At 41.5% G+C, this 17814-nt stretch overlaps 2 protein-coding genes across 4 annotated transcripts in view; both read left to right on the top strand.

Moving 5' to 3' along the window:
- Positions 1-17814, top strand: part of LOC308080976 (uncharacterized protein) — a 1029623-nt gene that overhangs the window by 495626 nt on the left and 516183 nt on the right. The gene's annotated exons all lie outside the window — the stretch shown is intronic.
- The window catches only part of LOC308080972 (uncharacterized protein), a gene marked incomplete at its 3' end in the record, with an annotated part of 220493 nt that continues 212064 nt past the window's right edge, over positions 9386-17814 (top strand). Inside the window, exon 1 of the mRNA XM_080457379.1 lies at positions 9386-9498. The remainder of the gene's footprint in view (positions 9499-17814) is intronic.

Below are 17814 nucleotides of genomic sequence, written 5' to 3'. Positions count from 1 at the left end.
GTGCAAAATTTCAAGGAAATTGCATGCTGTGTTCATGATTTGAGGCATTTTGTTCAAAACGGAGCACTCCTGCAAACTTTGGAATTCATTTTTAGCCAATCAGGATGGAATATGAAAAATCTTAAAGACTGGTTTTGTTTAATGACTATAGAGATACTGTGTACCGATTTGCGGGATTTTTGGACAAAATCTGTAGGAGTACTGTCAAAAAATATGTTTTGCACAAATCGGCCTCCTGGTGGCGCTATAAAAGGCCCATGTGAAAAATTTGGGGCAGAGGTTCCGCTGTGGCATCCAGGGAGTGTGTGTGCATAGTTTCGCTGCGAGCAAGCCAACGGTGCCCGAGGTTAGCTGTACACAGACAGAATGACGGACACACGGACGGACGGACGGACGGACAGGGGTCAACAAATACTCTCTCGCCATGCCTTACGGCCTGGCGGAGACAATGAACACGATTTGTTTTGGCTCTTCACCGAGATAAGCGCTCTCTCATCTCTGCATCATTTGTCTATGAGCCGCGGTCCAGCTGCATAGAGGAGCCCAACCAAGTGCATAGTAGGTTAGCTTTTAGATCTGCTCTTTTTGTCTCCGCCAGGCCGAAAGGCATGGCGAGAGAGTATGTTTTCGCCCCTGTCCGTCCGTCCGTCCGTGTGTCCGTGTGTCCGTCCGTCCGTCCGTCCGTGTGTCCTGTCTGTGTGTTACCACCAAATCTCCGGCACCGTTGGCCCGGTCGTTGCAAAACTGTGCACACACACTCCCTGGATGCCAATTCAGAACCTCTGCCTCAAATTTTTCACATGGGCCTGTTATAGCGCCACCAGGAGGCCGATTTGTGCAAAACCCATTTTTTCCCATTACTCCTACAGTTTTTAACCAAACCTCATGCAAATCGGTACACAGTATCTCTATAGTCATGTGATCAACCCTGATCTGTCCGCTTTCCCATATTCCATCCTCATTGGCTAAGGTTACCATCCAAAGTTTGCAGGATTGGTCCGTTTTCAACAAACTGCCTCAAATCATGAACGCAGCTTGCCATTTCCATAAAATTGCACACGCACATTCCCACTAGGCCGAGGAAGAAATGGCACTTAAAACTTTTCACATCAGCCTCATGGTGGCGCTATAACAGGCCGATTTGCATTTTTAACTATAACTGCACCGATCTGCGTGAAACTTTGCACGCCTACTCTCTAGAGGCCAAGGAAAAACATCTGCACTGCATTTTTCACATCTGCTTTTTACAGCGCCACCAGGAGGCCGACTTATGTCAAATACATTTTTGGATATTAATCCTTCAGATTTTATCCAAACATCACGCAAATCGGTACACAGTATCTCTATAGTCATGTGATCAAGACGCATCTGTCCGATATTTCATATTCCATCCTGATTGGCTAAGGTTGAATTCCAAAGTTTGCACGATTGGTCCGTTTTGAACAAAATGTCTGAAATCATGAACGTGGCGTGCGATTTCCGTGAAAATTTGCACGCACATTCCCACTAGGCCGAGGAGGAAATGCCACCCTTTTCACATTGGCCTATTATAGCACCACCAGGAGGCCACAATAACTAACCTGACCTGGCGGAGACCTGTGCTCCGAGGAGCACTTTTTCTAGTTTTCCTGTGTGATCGCTCTGGACAAAAGTGCTCCTCAGGACATGGCTGTGTAGTACACACACACACACACACACACACACACACACACACACACACACACACACACACACACACACACACACACACACACACACACACACACACACACACACACACAGGACATTGCTGTGTAGTACACACACACACACTCACACACACACACGCACGCACGCACACACGCACACACGCACGCACGCATGCACACACACACATACACACATACTCTCTCTCTCTCTCTCTCTCTCTCTCTCTCTCTCTCTCTCTCTCTCTCTCTCTCTCTCTCTCTCTCTCTCTCTCTCTCTCTCTCTCTAAAGTGCTTTTATCCGCTTCATAGAGAAAAGTTAGTTGATGTATTCTTTGATGGTTTGGTGAAATGTGAAGTTTGACCGATGTGTCAAATGAAGTTAAGAGTGTCTTCAAACTAACTTTGTGTTGCAGGTTACCAGCATTTCAAAATTAATTATTTTTTTTCTCAGAGTGATTGTCATTCCTCTCTAGATCATTGGTTCTCAAATGTTTTCATGTCAAGGACCCCCAAATTAATATGTGTTTGGCCGTGGACCCCCCTCTGAAAATGGTTTATGCCAGGACTCTGTTCCATTCCGCTATGAGGCTTAAAGTCCCTCAGGTCCCACAGTTTTTTGCAGCCAGCACATTCTAAACTAGAAAAACTGCTCCTCGGAGCACAGGTCTCCGCCAGGTCTGGTAGGTTATTGGGCCTCCTGGTGGCGCTATAACAGGCCAATGTGAAAAGGGTGCCATTTATTCTTAGGTCATTCACGGCAATCGGACACTGCATTCATGATTTGAGGCATTTTGTTCCAAAAATGTGTTTAGCTAAATTAGACCTGCTGGTGGCGCTATAACAGGCCAATGTGAAAAAGGGTGGCATTTCTTCCTTGGCCTAGTGGGAATGTGTTCATGATTTGAGGCATTTTGTTCAAAACGGATCAATCCTGCAAATTTTGGAAGCGAACCTTAGCCAATGAGGATGGAATATGGGAAATCGGACAGATCCGTGTTGATCACATGACTACGGAGATACTGTGTACCGATTTGCATGACGTTTGGATAAAATCTGTAGGAGTAATGTAAAAAAATGGGTTTTGCACAAATTGGCCTCCAGGTGGCCCTATAACAGGCCCATGTGAAATATTTGAGGCAGAGGTTCTGAATTGGCATCCAGGGAGTGTGTGTGCACAGTTTTGCAGCGACCGGGCCAACGGTGCCAGAGATTAGCTGCTAACACACAGACAGGACACACGGACGGACGGACGGAGGGTAAAACATACTCTCTCGCCATGCCTTTCGGCCTGGCGGAGACAATAAACGGAGTGACCCACCTGTCTTTATGTTGCTAAATGTCACCTGTAGTGTACTCAGAGTGGAATATGACTTCGATGAGTAAATGTAATATAATATAATTCTTTATTGCCAACAGTATCACCAATAAAAAGAGCCAAAATGGATCAATCACAAAAGCCACAGCTTGTTTACATTGTGGTCTGTTTCTGTTATAAAACTGCCATAAAGTGCAGTAACCACGCAAATAATTAAACTGATGAAAAGGCTTTACAACGTGTTTAAATTGGCCAGCCAAATGGGTTATTGGTTTATACTGTAAGTGATAATGAACTAATTTCCACCAGGCCGAAAGGCATGGCCGTGACTATGTTTTGCACCCTGTCCGTCCGTCCGTGTGTCCATCCGTCCGCGTGTCCGTCTGTCTGTGAGCAGCTAATCTCCGGCACTGTTGGCCCGGTCGCTGCGAAACTGTGCACACAGACTCCCTGAATAACAAAGCCGAACCTCTGCCCCGAAACCCTCACATTGGCCAGTTATAGCGCCACCAGGAGGCCGATTTTTGCTTTTTTTTTTAATGTATATTACAGTTCATATTAACAGATTTTATATAAATATAAAATTAACAGATTTTGTCCAAACATCACGCAAGTGAGAGATCAGCTGTACAGACAAGAGACAGTACAGGGGTTTGTAAAATATGTTTTAAGGAATCGCAACTTATACAGCACTTATCCAACAGGTTCTTTGTGAACATGTATTTACATATAGGTTCCTAAATATATTTTCACACAACTGGGCAAAATTTGTATACTAATCGACCACTGATTCTCAACCTCTCTAAAGGACCACCAATTTGATAGACACAATTTGGTCCGATATTTAGTCCAGAATTATTTTACTGTCTGCATACTGTAGAGATAACAGTCAAACTTTGATTTAAACTGAGATTATTGTACATTCTCTAGATGTTGTACAGTATTACTTGTATGTGTAGATAATGGTAAAGTCTAACTATCATTCATTTAGCTGGGAATTTATCTTCCTATGTTTGTATATGCTAATAACCCTGCATATAGCCTTTAGGCTATATCTGTGCATAATGACAATTGTGTAAACAAACCTACTCCCATGTACTACTTATGACTTAAGTTATGACTTAAATTCTGGGAAATTGCAAAGTGTGGTTTTGTATCAAACGGTGGAAATGCTTTTGGGGATTCGTTGAGTAACCCACCCTTGACATGTGATTAAAATTTGGGTTTGACTGGACCTTTCGTTCGTGATTGTTGACATTTGAAGAAAATTCAAAATGCCGGAAAATGCGTCATGACCCAAGGAATCCAGGGGAATTCGTAAATCGTAAATGAAGTCCACAATCATAACACCAGAGGCAGCTCCACTGATCATGTTCAACCCAGATTTGGCACAAACAAGGGAATGAACTTTCTTATGCTACAACAATGTGGAATGCCCTACCCAAAGGAGTAAAGGAGTGTAAAACCCTACTCACTTTCAAAACTGCCCTAAAGAATCACCTTCAGGAGGCTGCAATTCCAAATTGGCCCCTGTCAAAGTCTTAACCTACCCCCCCCCCCCCCCCCCCTCCCCTCCTCCTAAAACTGTCTATTGTACATACTTCTTTTTTCTCATTCCAGTAACCTGTAAGCTGATTGTATGACGTTCTGCATAGTAGTGTATATTTGTATGTCTTCTTAAATGTCATCATGATTTGAGTGCACAGGGATCTCATTTTAAATAAGCCAAGTGCTTTTATGAGCGATCCAGTTTAGAGGACCTTGTATTGTGAATTGTACTTCCATGTACTTTTACCATGTCTTTCTAAATAAAGTATTCAATCAATCAATCAATCAATCAATCAATCAATCAATCAAGCAATCAATCAATCAATCAATCAATCAATCAATCAATCAATCAATCGATCGATCAATCAAGAAACCATGATGAGTGCAGTTATTTATTATCACGTGGGTGTTTCACATTATGGAACAGACAGCTCACATGTAAGACTCTATCAGTTGTTCTCTCAGAATTCCTCTAGATGGCGGTAAAGTGCCGCAGTTCAATGACTGAGCCTCTTCCAGCAGGCTATCAGAAAGAGGTTGGACCGGAGACGTCATTTTAAGCAGTGGTGGACAGTAACAAAGTACATTTACTTGTATTTATTAAGTATCTGTACTTTACTTGAGTTAAAAAATAGTAGTAGTAGTAGTAGTTTTGGAAATGTATGATATTTCCAAGACAAATATTGTACTTTTAACTTCACTACATTTCTAGGAAGGGACCCCTGGGACCCAAACGTACAATTTGCATTATGAATTAGCCAGTCTGTCGTGAAGATAGCTCATAAAATGTCAATATGTGATGCGTGTGCTTTAAAAACTTCTGAAAATGTCTACATTTCAATAATATAAGTACATCCCAATGTCACAGGGACAGAGGGACTTAACCCCAATCCAACCCTTCATGCTAAGTGTCAAGCAGGGAGACATGGGATTTGAACCCAAACCTCCCAATCTCCCAAGGGTATAGACACTTCAACCGCAAGGCCACTGTGCTGGTCTTGATCACAATCACAGGCCTTGTGATCATCATCTTGAGGTCAAAAATGTTAAACGTTTTATATGTTATGTAAAATCATAACTTGTTTTCATCCAACTCTCAAAAGTAACAAAATAGCAGATAACAGCTCACAATTCATTATAATGGGATGCTGTGTGAGCTTGCAGATCTGTTATATTTGCTATTTGTTGTACATTCAATAATATGGCCATGAGGGGTATAACATGGCTGAAAAAAACTAAACACAAGGTTGTGCCACAAGGTGGCAAAACACAAGGTTGTGGCGGGGTCTCAGCTTTTGTCAATATGTAAGAAGGAACTTTTTTTCCAAGGAAAAAAGTTTGACACCACTGGACTAAACAGCTGAAGAGGAATGACAAACAAACCTGAGAAGCATCAAATGACAGACAGACAGACAGACAGACAGACAGAGTGACAGACAGACAGACAGACAGACAGACAGACAGACAGACAGACAGACAGACAGACAGACAGACAGACAGCACAGGTTGATATAGTCTGTGGACTGGAGCTCACACGCACACAGTGCACATTGTTGTTGTAATAGGAGTTGTAAAGCTGCTAAACATTCCTCAGCTATCAACTCACTCACCTCACTTGGCACTGCTCCAATCAGATCTCTCTAGCTCTCTGTTTCCCATATACTGGGTCGGGACCCATTTTTATGGTTTGTGAGTACTGTAGCATAAATTAGTATTTCAAAAGATGTTTAAGAAAAAAGCAAAGAAAAAATATCAAATGTTTTACAAAACAATTTCAGAAATGTTAAAAACATCCATAAATTGAAAGAAATCTTTAAAGAAATATAGTGAAAATTGCAGATCTACAAGCTCACTCAGATCTGATCATATTCTCCTGCGATGGAGCCTGTGCCAAAGTGATAACATGTCGAGACACTGTATTGAATATCACTATTCAGTATCTGTAACAATGTATTTATGTAATAATCATCATTGCATTCATTACGTGTGGCACAAGTCTCTTAAGTTTAACAGATTTTTTTTTGTATTTTGAAAACACTTTTTATAGTTTCCATTAATGTCCTTGGTATTTTTGCTGTATGTCTTTTTCATTTTATTTATTTTAATGTTTTATGTTGCTGTCATGAATGCCTACATATAGATGGTGAGTCCATTCCAGCATACAAGTTACAAAGGTGGGTGAGTGCTTATTATACATTATATTACAGGTTGCTGGCTTGGCAGAGGACAGTGTTACTGTGTTAGTGTTGATGAGAAAGCCTGGGGACATTACTGTGAATACATGCATGCAGTAGGTGTGTTGTATGGTATGCCAGTGGAATGACGTGGTCAAAACAGATAGATAGATGAAGTGCATCATGATTTAAAGGAATGCAGTGTCACAACTATTATACTGTGCCCTGACCGTCAGCAGCCATTAAAAAGAGAGGGAGGGTGGAGGAAGAGAACGACTAGGTAATAACATGTTTTATAGTAGATTGTGTTTTTCATGTTGTTGTGTTTCTAAAGTTGATCTGTATCATTCTTTTCTCCTCTTTATAAAACAAGACAGCTCATAAACACCATTTAGTCTAGTCAGCACCTGCATTCTAGGAACCAAGCTGGTGATACAGTATGATACATACAGTATCATACTCTTTATTCTTAAAAAATGCCCCTCTCGGCCCCTACAGCCTGCATGCACTAAGCATGCACACTGCCAGGGATTCATAGTAGGATTCACCTAGAGCCCCACATCACTACTTTAACCTCACCTTTAATCAGCTTTTGTGCTTCAAATGGTTGTTGCCACAGTTGTTTTCCAGTATCCATTTATGCATTTCAAGTACTTGTACACTATCTAGCAGATTGGTAAATGTTTACATCACATGTTGTTGTAAATATCATCATCATAACCTTTATTTCAGCTCGGAGTACAGTTGAGGGGCAGGCCCTCATTTTCAATGTAGCCGAGATACAGTACACAGTAATCAACAGGAATAGACATTCACATACAGCAACATAAAAAATACATGAATCAGAATACGCAGAAAGCACTCAAAAAACTAAATTACTCAAAGAACTAGAACATATATACCAAAATAAAATAATTACATAATGCAGTTACAATCCTGAACAAAAATGTTGGAAACCATTTCCCTGAAATTACCTAAAGATGGAAGTTATTTGATTTCCGCAAAAAATGTTTATATACGGTAGATATAACTGTGTTACCATGCAGAAAATGATGAATGTTTATAATGCAGGCCTACTTAGCACAGTGGATTGGCGTGTGTGTGCGTGCGTGTGTGTGCGTCCAAATTATACCGAACACAGCTGCTATGCTTATAAAACAAACAAAAAGACAACAAACGTTACTCCCATTTTAACTTCCCTAAAGTGGTTGCCTGCAGCCTGCAGGGAATATATTAAAGGTATCATGACATTCATTTTCACTTTTTTTATTTTCAATGTTTTATTTGGGGTTTTATGACCTCAATTACACCCAAAAAATCTGAACTTAGAACATTCAGTGGATTTTCTGTGGTCTGGGGTTTTCTGAATAATTAGGCTGAAAAGTAATCTGAGCTTGGCCCTTCGACAGTGAGGTCACAGTCGATTAATCCCGCCCACTCTCCTCCTCGCCCCTCCCCTCCCCTATCCTTTCCTTTGGGGGGGGCGGAGCAGAGGCGATGATTGACAGGCAAAATCCCTCACCAGCGACACCCGCAGGCAAAGATTTATTTTTTCATTGCAGTTGAAAAGGCTTTAGAAATGTGAGAGAAAAACACCTGCCATTGATCACTGGAATGGCATTTTCACTTAAAACTTTTTGTACACTTTTGAAGGACCAGGACAAAGACTTTGAATGTGGTGTAAAAGTGAATGTCATTAAACCTTTAACCCCTCATGAGCCTGTGTGTATAGCCTCAGGCAGGAACCTGCTGCTTGGAGTGGAGGATGAAAATAAAGTGTTCTTTCCAAGTGATCAACGATACTGTTCTGATTGTTCTATGATGTCTGGATCACTGCAAGCATTATTCTCAAGTTATTAAACCCTTAAATGTAAATGGCAAATGCTGGGTTGTATTTACATATTTGTTTATGTTTATTTTTCCCAATTTAGTCATTATGCCAATTAACCATGCCCACTGAATGATGTGTTGCCACTGCTCTTGTAAGCCTGTTAGTGCTGGCTTATAGAGGCAGGCTGGCCTCTGTCCTACTCACATTTAATACCCCCTTCTGACAGGTTAGCAAAGCGACAAGGATCACTCATCAACACTCACTCCTGATGAAAACATGTCAGATATGAAACAGAGCAACAAGACAAACAAAATCACCAAGAGGACAAAATGCTTTAACCTGTCACAATCATTGCAGTCTACGTTCTGACCATCTGCATCGTTTAGAGGCTCCTTGATAGAAAATAACACAGCAAATAGCCGATCTGCAAGCACATTATGCTTGTATTTAAATGTTACTGTGCAACACTGGCATACATGAATTAAGCATTTAGGTCTAGACTATTTGTTGTGGTTCAATGTGGTTAATATGCTGTTGGCATTAATAGTGTGTATGTGTAATGTAAATTCTGTAATACAGGTGAAAGTACATTACTGTGTTGTGTTGACGGTAAGTCAGTTTAACTGCCCTGCTGGGGAGGGGCGGCTTTTTCATGTCTGTGCCCAGGGGCATATTGTCTCATAATCAGCCTATGAATACACAGAGGAGGCGTGACTAAAACCTGTTGCAACAAGACTCTACCTGGATGAAGTTGTGCTCGTGAAAAACACATGACTGTAGACACTCCCTGTGTGATAGAAATACACGTACATTGCGGCACAGTCACCCATTTTGAGACAACTGAGCACAATAAAGGGAAATGAACAGTCCGGACTCCATTTAGTTTTGCGACGTCAAAGCCAGATCGAGGACCAATTCATACAGGTTAAAGTAGGGTAAGTGGTTTATCATAATGTTCTAGAACAGTGGTTTTCTAAGTGGGTACCCAGGGGTCCTTCTGGGGGTTCCAGAGGGTCCTGGCTAAATTAGGAACTGAAACTAGCCGATCTACAAGGTCACAACCAGTCAGTTTGAGACACATTGTGAGCTTGTAGATCGGCTATTCTTGTAAAAATTCTGAGTAAAAATCTTGGGGGAAAAGTTATTATAAAGGTTAATGCTGCAGGATACTTCTTGCAGAAATAGTAAGAACAAAATGACATGAAGGAGGAAACAAATTAATACATTTTCTTGCCTAAGAACTTGTACCTCCAAGATTTTGTATAGCCGAAGGAGCACTTATAATGCATTACCGCCCCCCCCCCTACTCATTCTCTTTCTCTCCTTCTAGGTCCCCTCTAAACCTGTCTCTCCCTCCAGTTCTCTCTCTACCCCTCTCTCTCACCAATTCCCTCCCTCTCTCCCTCTCCCCAGAATAATTAGACAGAGCAGAACATGAGGCCATTCTAAAAGAGCGTGAGTTAGCTAATGCTATAAGTGACGTGTTGAATATGACATGTTACAACACCATGTTGTCATCATCTTCTTTGGATTGATTGATTGATTGATTGATTGATTGATTGATTGATTGATTGATTGATTGATTGATTGATTGATTTTGTGACTGTAAGACCGCAGCGGATGTTATTATTATTATAAGTTACATAGTGCTGCTTTAATGTGGTTAATATGCATAATAATATGCATGCATGCACGTGATTTGTTTTTTGAATTTGCTGTGAATCCAAGAGTCATTTCTTTAGTGTTCACAGCAGTAATGTCCTTCCAATTTGACAAGAGCTGCATAGAACTCCATCTCATGATTATAGGGTGACGAGGCGTCCTGTTTTATGTGGGACTGGGGAGAGGGAGAGAGGGAGGGAAGGAGTGAGGGGCGGGTAGAGAGAGGGTATAGAGAGAGAGACAGAAGGATGTAGGCTATTAATTTGTTTTCCCATTTGTCATTTTGAGCTTACTATTACTGCAAGAAGTATGCTGCAGCTTTTAGCCAACTTATAACTTTTTCCACCGCTAAAATAGCCTATCTACAATCTTACAATGTGTCGCATTGTGACACTGTGTGAGCTTGTAGATAGAGCAGCTATGAAGCAGAGCTCATGCTAGGATTTGAAACTGCCTGGTCACAATGTGTCTACAGTACTTTTTTCCTTGCCCTGTAATCTGTTTTTAACTGCTGTACTGTCTTTGGCGCCTGAATTTCCCCAGCGGGATCAATAAAGGTCTTTACTATCTTAAATTATCGCCCTTTTTGAAATTGTCTTTGTGTTTTTGTGGGAGAGACAAGGTGGATTCGAACCCACAACCTCCACGGTGGTGGGCAGCCACTTTACCACTGCACCACCCAAGCGCCTTCCAAGTGTTTTTTATATAATATTGTAATGTAGGATAACTAATTTAGCTGGTTGGGAAGTGGTGACCACTGTGGTGCATGGGTAAGAATGCAGAGAGGCTTATTCTCATCTTCGAGGGTATTTATTATAGCCTTGGTTACAGAAAGTACTGTTCAACACAGTCACATGTTGCAAATAAAACAATAAAGTCTCTTCAGTGATATAGTCCAAAACACGATCAAAACAAGTAATAATATGTCAGGCATAAAAGCAGCTCTTCGCTCCTCAAAGGCTCCAAACAAACTGAGCTCCCAGCCTGAACTGAAGCCTAAAACTGATTAAACACACCTGGGCTTAACTCTAATTAGCTGCCAGTCCCTCTTCTAGGCTGAACATAATCATCAATTAAGTGACACAATACACATAAGGTCAAAGTGACCCACCTAACGAAATAGACAGGGATCCTTCATCACAAATCACAAATGTACTAGAACAAATCCCTCTAGACTGGCAGGTTAATGTAAGGTAAAAGCTGTAGCATATTTCTTGCAGAAATGGAGTTCAGTGAGGTAGTAAGAAATAAATGAAAGGAGGATATAAATTAATACATTGCCTTGCCTAAGTACTTTTAGGCACTTTAAGACTTCTAACTAGCCCAAGGAGCACTTTCTATATATTACCCCTCCCTCACTCACTCTCTTTCTCTCCCTCTATCCGTCTAACCCCCCTCTCTGTCTATACTGTATCTTCTTCACTCACTCTAGCTCCCTGTCCCACTCCATCCTCTCTCTCTCTCTCTCTCTCTCTCTCTCTGGGAGCATGATGTCACCACCAACTTTAGAAGACAGAGCCGAATATAATGCATAATACCATTCTAAAAGAACTTGAGTAAGCTGCTTTAAGTGACATAGGGTGTATGTCATTGTACAACATCGGCAGTTGACTGTAAATCACATGACCTCAGCAGGAAAAGTTGGCTGTGTGATACTAACTTGTTGTTGAGTGCTGGGTCCAAATTGAAAAGAAGGTATCTTAATTGAAAGTAAGGTGACCTAGTGTCCTGCTTTATGTGGGACTGCACAGCATTTTTATCCCTTGTTCTTTATACCACATATTAACACAATGTCTCACATTTTGATTGGCTCCAGATTGGCTCTAGATTTCTAAAGTTTCAAAAAAATGCAGCACTGATGCTTTTTTCAAATCTGGCTTTTATCCAATGGCTGTGAAGAAGGGAAAGCTGACTTTACAGGACTGTGTTTGATGCCAATCAAACTACGCACACATGGGAAGTCCAGGTTTTAACCTGTCACCTTCATTGCTGTAGGGGCGACCATAGCTGAGTGGTTAGTGAGCCCGCCTAGGGAGCCAGAGGCCCTGGTTGCTCCAGGTACGATTTCGGGCCAGGCCAGCAAATGTGTCGATGAAATGAAATTTGTCCCTGAGCAAGACTCTTAAGCCTTAATTTCTCACAGGCCCTCATTGGAAACAAGACCGCAAGGACTTTCATTAACGGACCTGTTAAAGGAATTATCCTTAATTAGCTTAAGTGAAAGTTATTATAAAGGTTAATGCTGCAGGGTACTTGCAGAAATAGTAAGAACAAAATGGCATGAAGGAGGAAACAAATTAATACATGTTCTTGCCTAAGAACTTGTACCGCCAAGATTTTGTATAGCACCTATCTGCATTACCACCCCCCCCTACTCATTCTCTTTCTCTCCTTCTAGGTCCCCTCTAAACCTGTCTCTCCCTCCAGCTCCATCCTCCTGTCTCTCTCTACCCCTCTCTCTCCCCCCGCCCCTCACCAATTCCCTCCCTCTCTCCCTCTCCCCAGAATAATTAGACAGAGCAGAACATGAGGCCATTCTAAAAGAGCGTGAGTTAGCTAATGCTATAAGTGACGTGTTGAATTTGACATGTTACAACACCATGTTGTCATCATCTTCTTTGGATGGATTGATTGATTGATTGATTGATTGATTGATTGATTGATTGATTGATTGATTGATTGATTGATTTCGTTACTGTCAGACCGCAGCTGATGTTATTATTATTATAAGTTAAGATAGTGCTGCTTTAATGTGGTTAATATGCACAATAATATGCATGTATGCATGTGATTTGTTTTTTGAATTTGCTGTGAATCCCGGAGTGTTCACGGCAGTAATGTCCTTACAATTTGACAAGAGCAGCATAGAACTCCATCTCATGAGTGCAGGGTGACGAGGCGTCCTGTTGTATGTGGGACTGGGGAGAGGGAGAGAGGAAGGAAAGGAGTGAGGGGCGGGTAGAGAGATAAGAGGGGACAGAGAGAGACAGGAGGATGGAACTGGAGAGAGAGACAGGTTTAGAGGGGACCTGGAGGGAGAGAAAGAGAGTACGTGGGAGAGGGGTAATGCATAGAAAGTGCTCCAATCTTGGAGGTGCAAAACATTTTTCTTTGGAGGTGCAAGAAATGTCAACAAGTTCTTTGGCAAGGCAATGTAGGCTATTAATTAGTTTTCCCCTTTATGTCATTTTGAGCTTAGCTATAGCTTACTGCAAGAAGTATGCTGCAGCTTTTACCCTACTTATAACTTTTTCCTCCGTTTACAATCTTACAATGTGTCACATCATAACACTGTGTGAGCCTGGTCACAATGTGTCTACAGTACTTTTTCCTTGCCCTGTAATCTGTTTTTAACTGCTGTACTGTCTTTGGCGCCTGAATTTCCCCAGCGGGATAAATAAAGGTCTTTACTATCTTATCTTATCTTATCACCCTGTTTGTAATTGTCTGTGTGTGTTTGTGGGAGAGAGAGAGAGAGAGAGAGACGGGTGCCATGGAGGGCCCCGAAGGGAGGTTTCCTACTATTATGACATTGCTGTCCTGTCACTGTGTGTTTGTGAAGACATTGCTGTGGGGTAAGGTGTGTTGGCCTTCGGGGCCCCCCTCAGTGGGGGGGGGGTGGCCTTATTGCCAAATGGCAATAAGCGCGCCTCTGCGTGCGTGTTTGTGTGCATGTATGACGAGTTGTCTGCCACACTTCTGATGCACGTGACTGTGTCCTCATACTGGAAAGGAGAACTACAGTATGCTTATTATGATTTTCAGTTCTCCTTATTTGCTGTTGCAAATAAACACGTAGCAAGACATTTTCCTCCCGCCACCTCTGTGCACTTTGCTGGGTTGCTCTGACACGTGGGGGTCAAGTAGATATCGTTGCTGTCGGACAGAAACCTCTTATCTCCATATTTCAACTTGTTGTGTTATTTTTTTGTAAATTAATGCCCTACTTGATCATACTACAGCGCCACACAAAAGCATCAAAAGTAGCAGATCTACAAGCTAAAAATGTGTCGCTTCGCATTGCGTTTTGAGCTTGTAGATCTGCTACTTTTGCTATTTTTGAATTTGAATCCTGAAAAGTAATGGACATATGAGGTTTCCACCCGGCAGAGTCGATATACAAACACATTGTAGAGAGGGCAAGCTGGGACAAGGCAGAGGTGGATAGAAATGCTGACAGAGGCTCTCTTTAGAGTGTGTGTGTGTGTGTGTGTGTGTGTGTGTGTGTGTGTGTGTGTGTGTGTGTGTGTGTGTGTGTGTGTGTGTGTGTGCGTGTGTGTGTGCGCGCGTGCGCGTGCGCGCATGCACGTGTGTGGGGATGACTGTGTGTGTGGGGATGACTGATTGAAGGTAAAAATTATGCTTTGCATGACAAGTGTGGAACGACACATCACACTCCATGTCTCACAACGTTCTGAGTTATGAGCATGCGTACAGTCTAATCTGCGGCTCACAGACAGTGTCACCACACAAAGTAAACAAGGAAGTGAATGTAGTCACACACATCTGTGGTAAAAAGGACCTTACTTCATCTTCCCAAAAAAATGCAATTTTTTTTTAAGTTATCTACGACCATTAAGTTTTCCAGAGGTAGGCAACACCCTCTTTGATTGTCTTCCAACGACCCATTTTTTTATCGTTTTGATGTCATTTCAATGTGCTGTTCAAAATACTTTGTCTAAAAGGTCCGTTCAAAAAAGTCCTTGCAGGCTTGTTTCCATTGAGGAAAAGAAGACAAACTGATCACCACTGTTAATATCACACAATACATCAACTCAGTCATTGTTATACTTGAGGATGGTAGGTAGTGTGTGAGTTGGAAGAAGGACCAACTGCCAACTACATGAGCAATCAGGGAAGATCTCTAACATCAGGGCCATGTAAACACAGGTGACATCAATCTCTCGAGATACATTGTGCAAACATTTTAATAAACTAGCCTCTCAGGACAATAATAAAGTTTCACTCTGTATAGACAAAAACACACACTTATGACGTTATTACTGCAGATGGTGGGGAATTCCATTCCCTTCTTTGGAATTAACAGTAAAACCAGGGTATTTTACCAAAGAAGGTAACGTCATCTATGTCATTTTCTCTATATAGCAATGGCACATGCCCGGTGTCGAAAGCTTCCCTTGCTTCATGTCCAGAGTATAAAAATCATCCACAAATACATCATAAAGGGGAAGAACATTATACCTTCTTCTTAAAGTGTCTGGCAGGTCAGGGAATTGTGAAAATGTTGCAATATTTTTTTAAACATTTTAACAAACCAAATCTTGTATGGGTGCTGACTCCATGCCACAAAATATTTTCAGATGGGGGTCCGCGGCCAAATTCAAATTAATTAATTAATTTCCTTGTAAGTTTGAGAACCTCTGCTCTAGCTGATGTGCATATGGCAATAATAAGCTCACATATTATGCAAAACTGAAACATAATATACAGTAGATCACATCCTGTTGCAGATGACATGATTTATTGTGGAAAATTCTTTGTCAGATAGATAACCAAACCATCAATGGTGGCAGATTATCAACAACATGAAAAGTTACTATAATTAACTTATTCGAAAATTATACAATTCTAAACAAATGTATATGTAAACCTACTGTGAATCGATCAATCTATCAGTAAATCAATCAATCAATCAAACAAACAGACAACCAATCAAATATTTTCTGTTAGCTGGTGTATCTGCACCTTGCAATGTTGTGAGCTTGTATTGGCTATGTTTGCTGCGCAACACTGGCGTACAATGTGTAATGCCTTATGCATTTAGGCCTAGGCTATTCTCTGTGTGTGTGTGTGTGTGTGTGTGTGTGTGTGTGTGTGTGTGTGTGTGTGTGTGTGTGTGTGTGTGTGTGTGTGTGTGTGTGTGTGTGTGTGTGTGTGTGTGTGTGTGTGTGTGTGTGTGTGTGTGTGTGTGTGTGTGTGGGGGTGTGTGTGTGTGTGTGTGTGTGTGTGTGTGTGTGTGTGAGTTGCAAATTAATTATTGTGCTGTGTTGAGTGCAAGTCAGTTAACCTGCCCTGCTGGAGAGGGGAGACTTTGCCATATCTGTACCCAGGTGAACTTTCTCTCACAATCAGCCCTGCATGAATACATACAGTAGAGGAGGAGAGACTAAAACCTGTTGCAACATGACACCACCTGGATGAAGTTATATGCTAGGGGAAAACACAGGACGGTAGACTGTGATATAGAAATACACATACCTTACGGCACAGTCACCCATTTTGATTTGAATGTGCAACACAGTGACACGAACAATCCGGACTCTAGGAGGACCAATGCATTCAGGTTAATGTAGGGCAAGTGGTTTATTATAATGCATAGTTGAACAGTTCTCACAGTGCCGAGGCAAAGTGGGGTCCTTGAGGTGGTTCCAGGGGGTTCCAGCTAAATTAGAACGGGGTAACCACCCTATTTTATACTTTGGCCATTCAAAAGTAGCTGATCTATAAGCTCACAATGTGTCACGATACGAGGCGTTGTGAGATTGTAAATCGGCTATTTGAAAACAAATATTTTCAGATGGGGGTCCATACCTTCAATGAATCTCTTCTAGACTGGAAGATAAAACGGCTTGCATAAATGAAGTTCAGCGAGGTAGTAAGAACAAAATGACGTAAAGGAGAAAACGAATGAACACATTGCCTCGCCTATTTAGGCATTTAGGCACTTTCTAACTAACCGAAGGAGCACTTTCTATGTATTACCCCTCCCCCACTCGCTCTCTTTCTCTCCCTCCGATGACTGTGAAGCAGGGAACAGCTGCCATTACAGTTTTTGAAGTCAATCAAACTGTGCACACGTGTAAAATGCAGGTTTTAACCTGTCATGGTCATTGCAGCCGACATTATGACCAACACAAGCTCACCGTTGTGAAAAAAATCATACTGACAAGGATTACATATTGGGAATGAAGACATTAGCCTCCATGACCGTCATTAATGTGTTGGGTTCTACTCTATAGATTATGTGGAAGAATGCTGTTTTATCATAACAAACAATAGCTATCACTATAAAAGTTAAATAAATATGTGTGTGTTATAACTGACAGAACTGCTTGTGGCTGGATTGGTTACTCAAGCTCAGTGGTTCTCAAAGTGGACTCCGGGGACCCCCGGGGGTCCTTGAGGGGATCCCCAGCAGAATTAGTTCTCATGGCATCAACATAACCACTTTAAACCTATATATTGGTTATTTGAAAATAGCCGATCAACAAGCTGACAACGGGTTGTCATTTTGTAGATCTCCTATTAAAATCTCAAAAATATTTTGAAACATTTTAACTAAACAAATCTTGTATGGAGGTCGATGCCACAACATATTTTCAGAAGGGGTCTGCGGCCAAATACATATTAATTTGGGAGTCCTTATAAGTTTGAGAACCACTGATGTGCATATGAGAATAATAAGCTCACATATTATGCAGAACTAAAACATAACATAGACCACATCCTGTTGCAGATGACAGTCACATGATTTATTTGTAGAGTGGAAAATTCCTCGGTTTGTGAGATAGAGAACTAAACCTTCAATGGTGGCAGATTATCGCCAACATGAAAATGTACTGTAATGAACTTCTT

This window comes from Gymnoscopelus braueri (genome assembly GCF_963280865.1).
Source record: "Gymnoscopelus braueri genome assembly, contig: SUPER_24_unloc_1, whole genome shotgun sequence".
Lineage (NCBI taxonomy): Eukaryota > Metazoa > Chordata > Actinopteri > Myctophiformes > Myctophidae > Gymnoscopelus > Gymnoscopelus braueri.
This window is presented reverse-complemented; position numbering and strand designations above follow the sequence as displayed.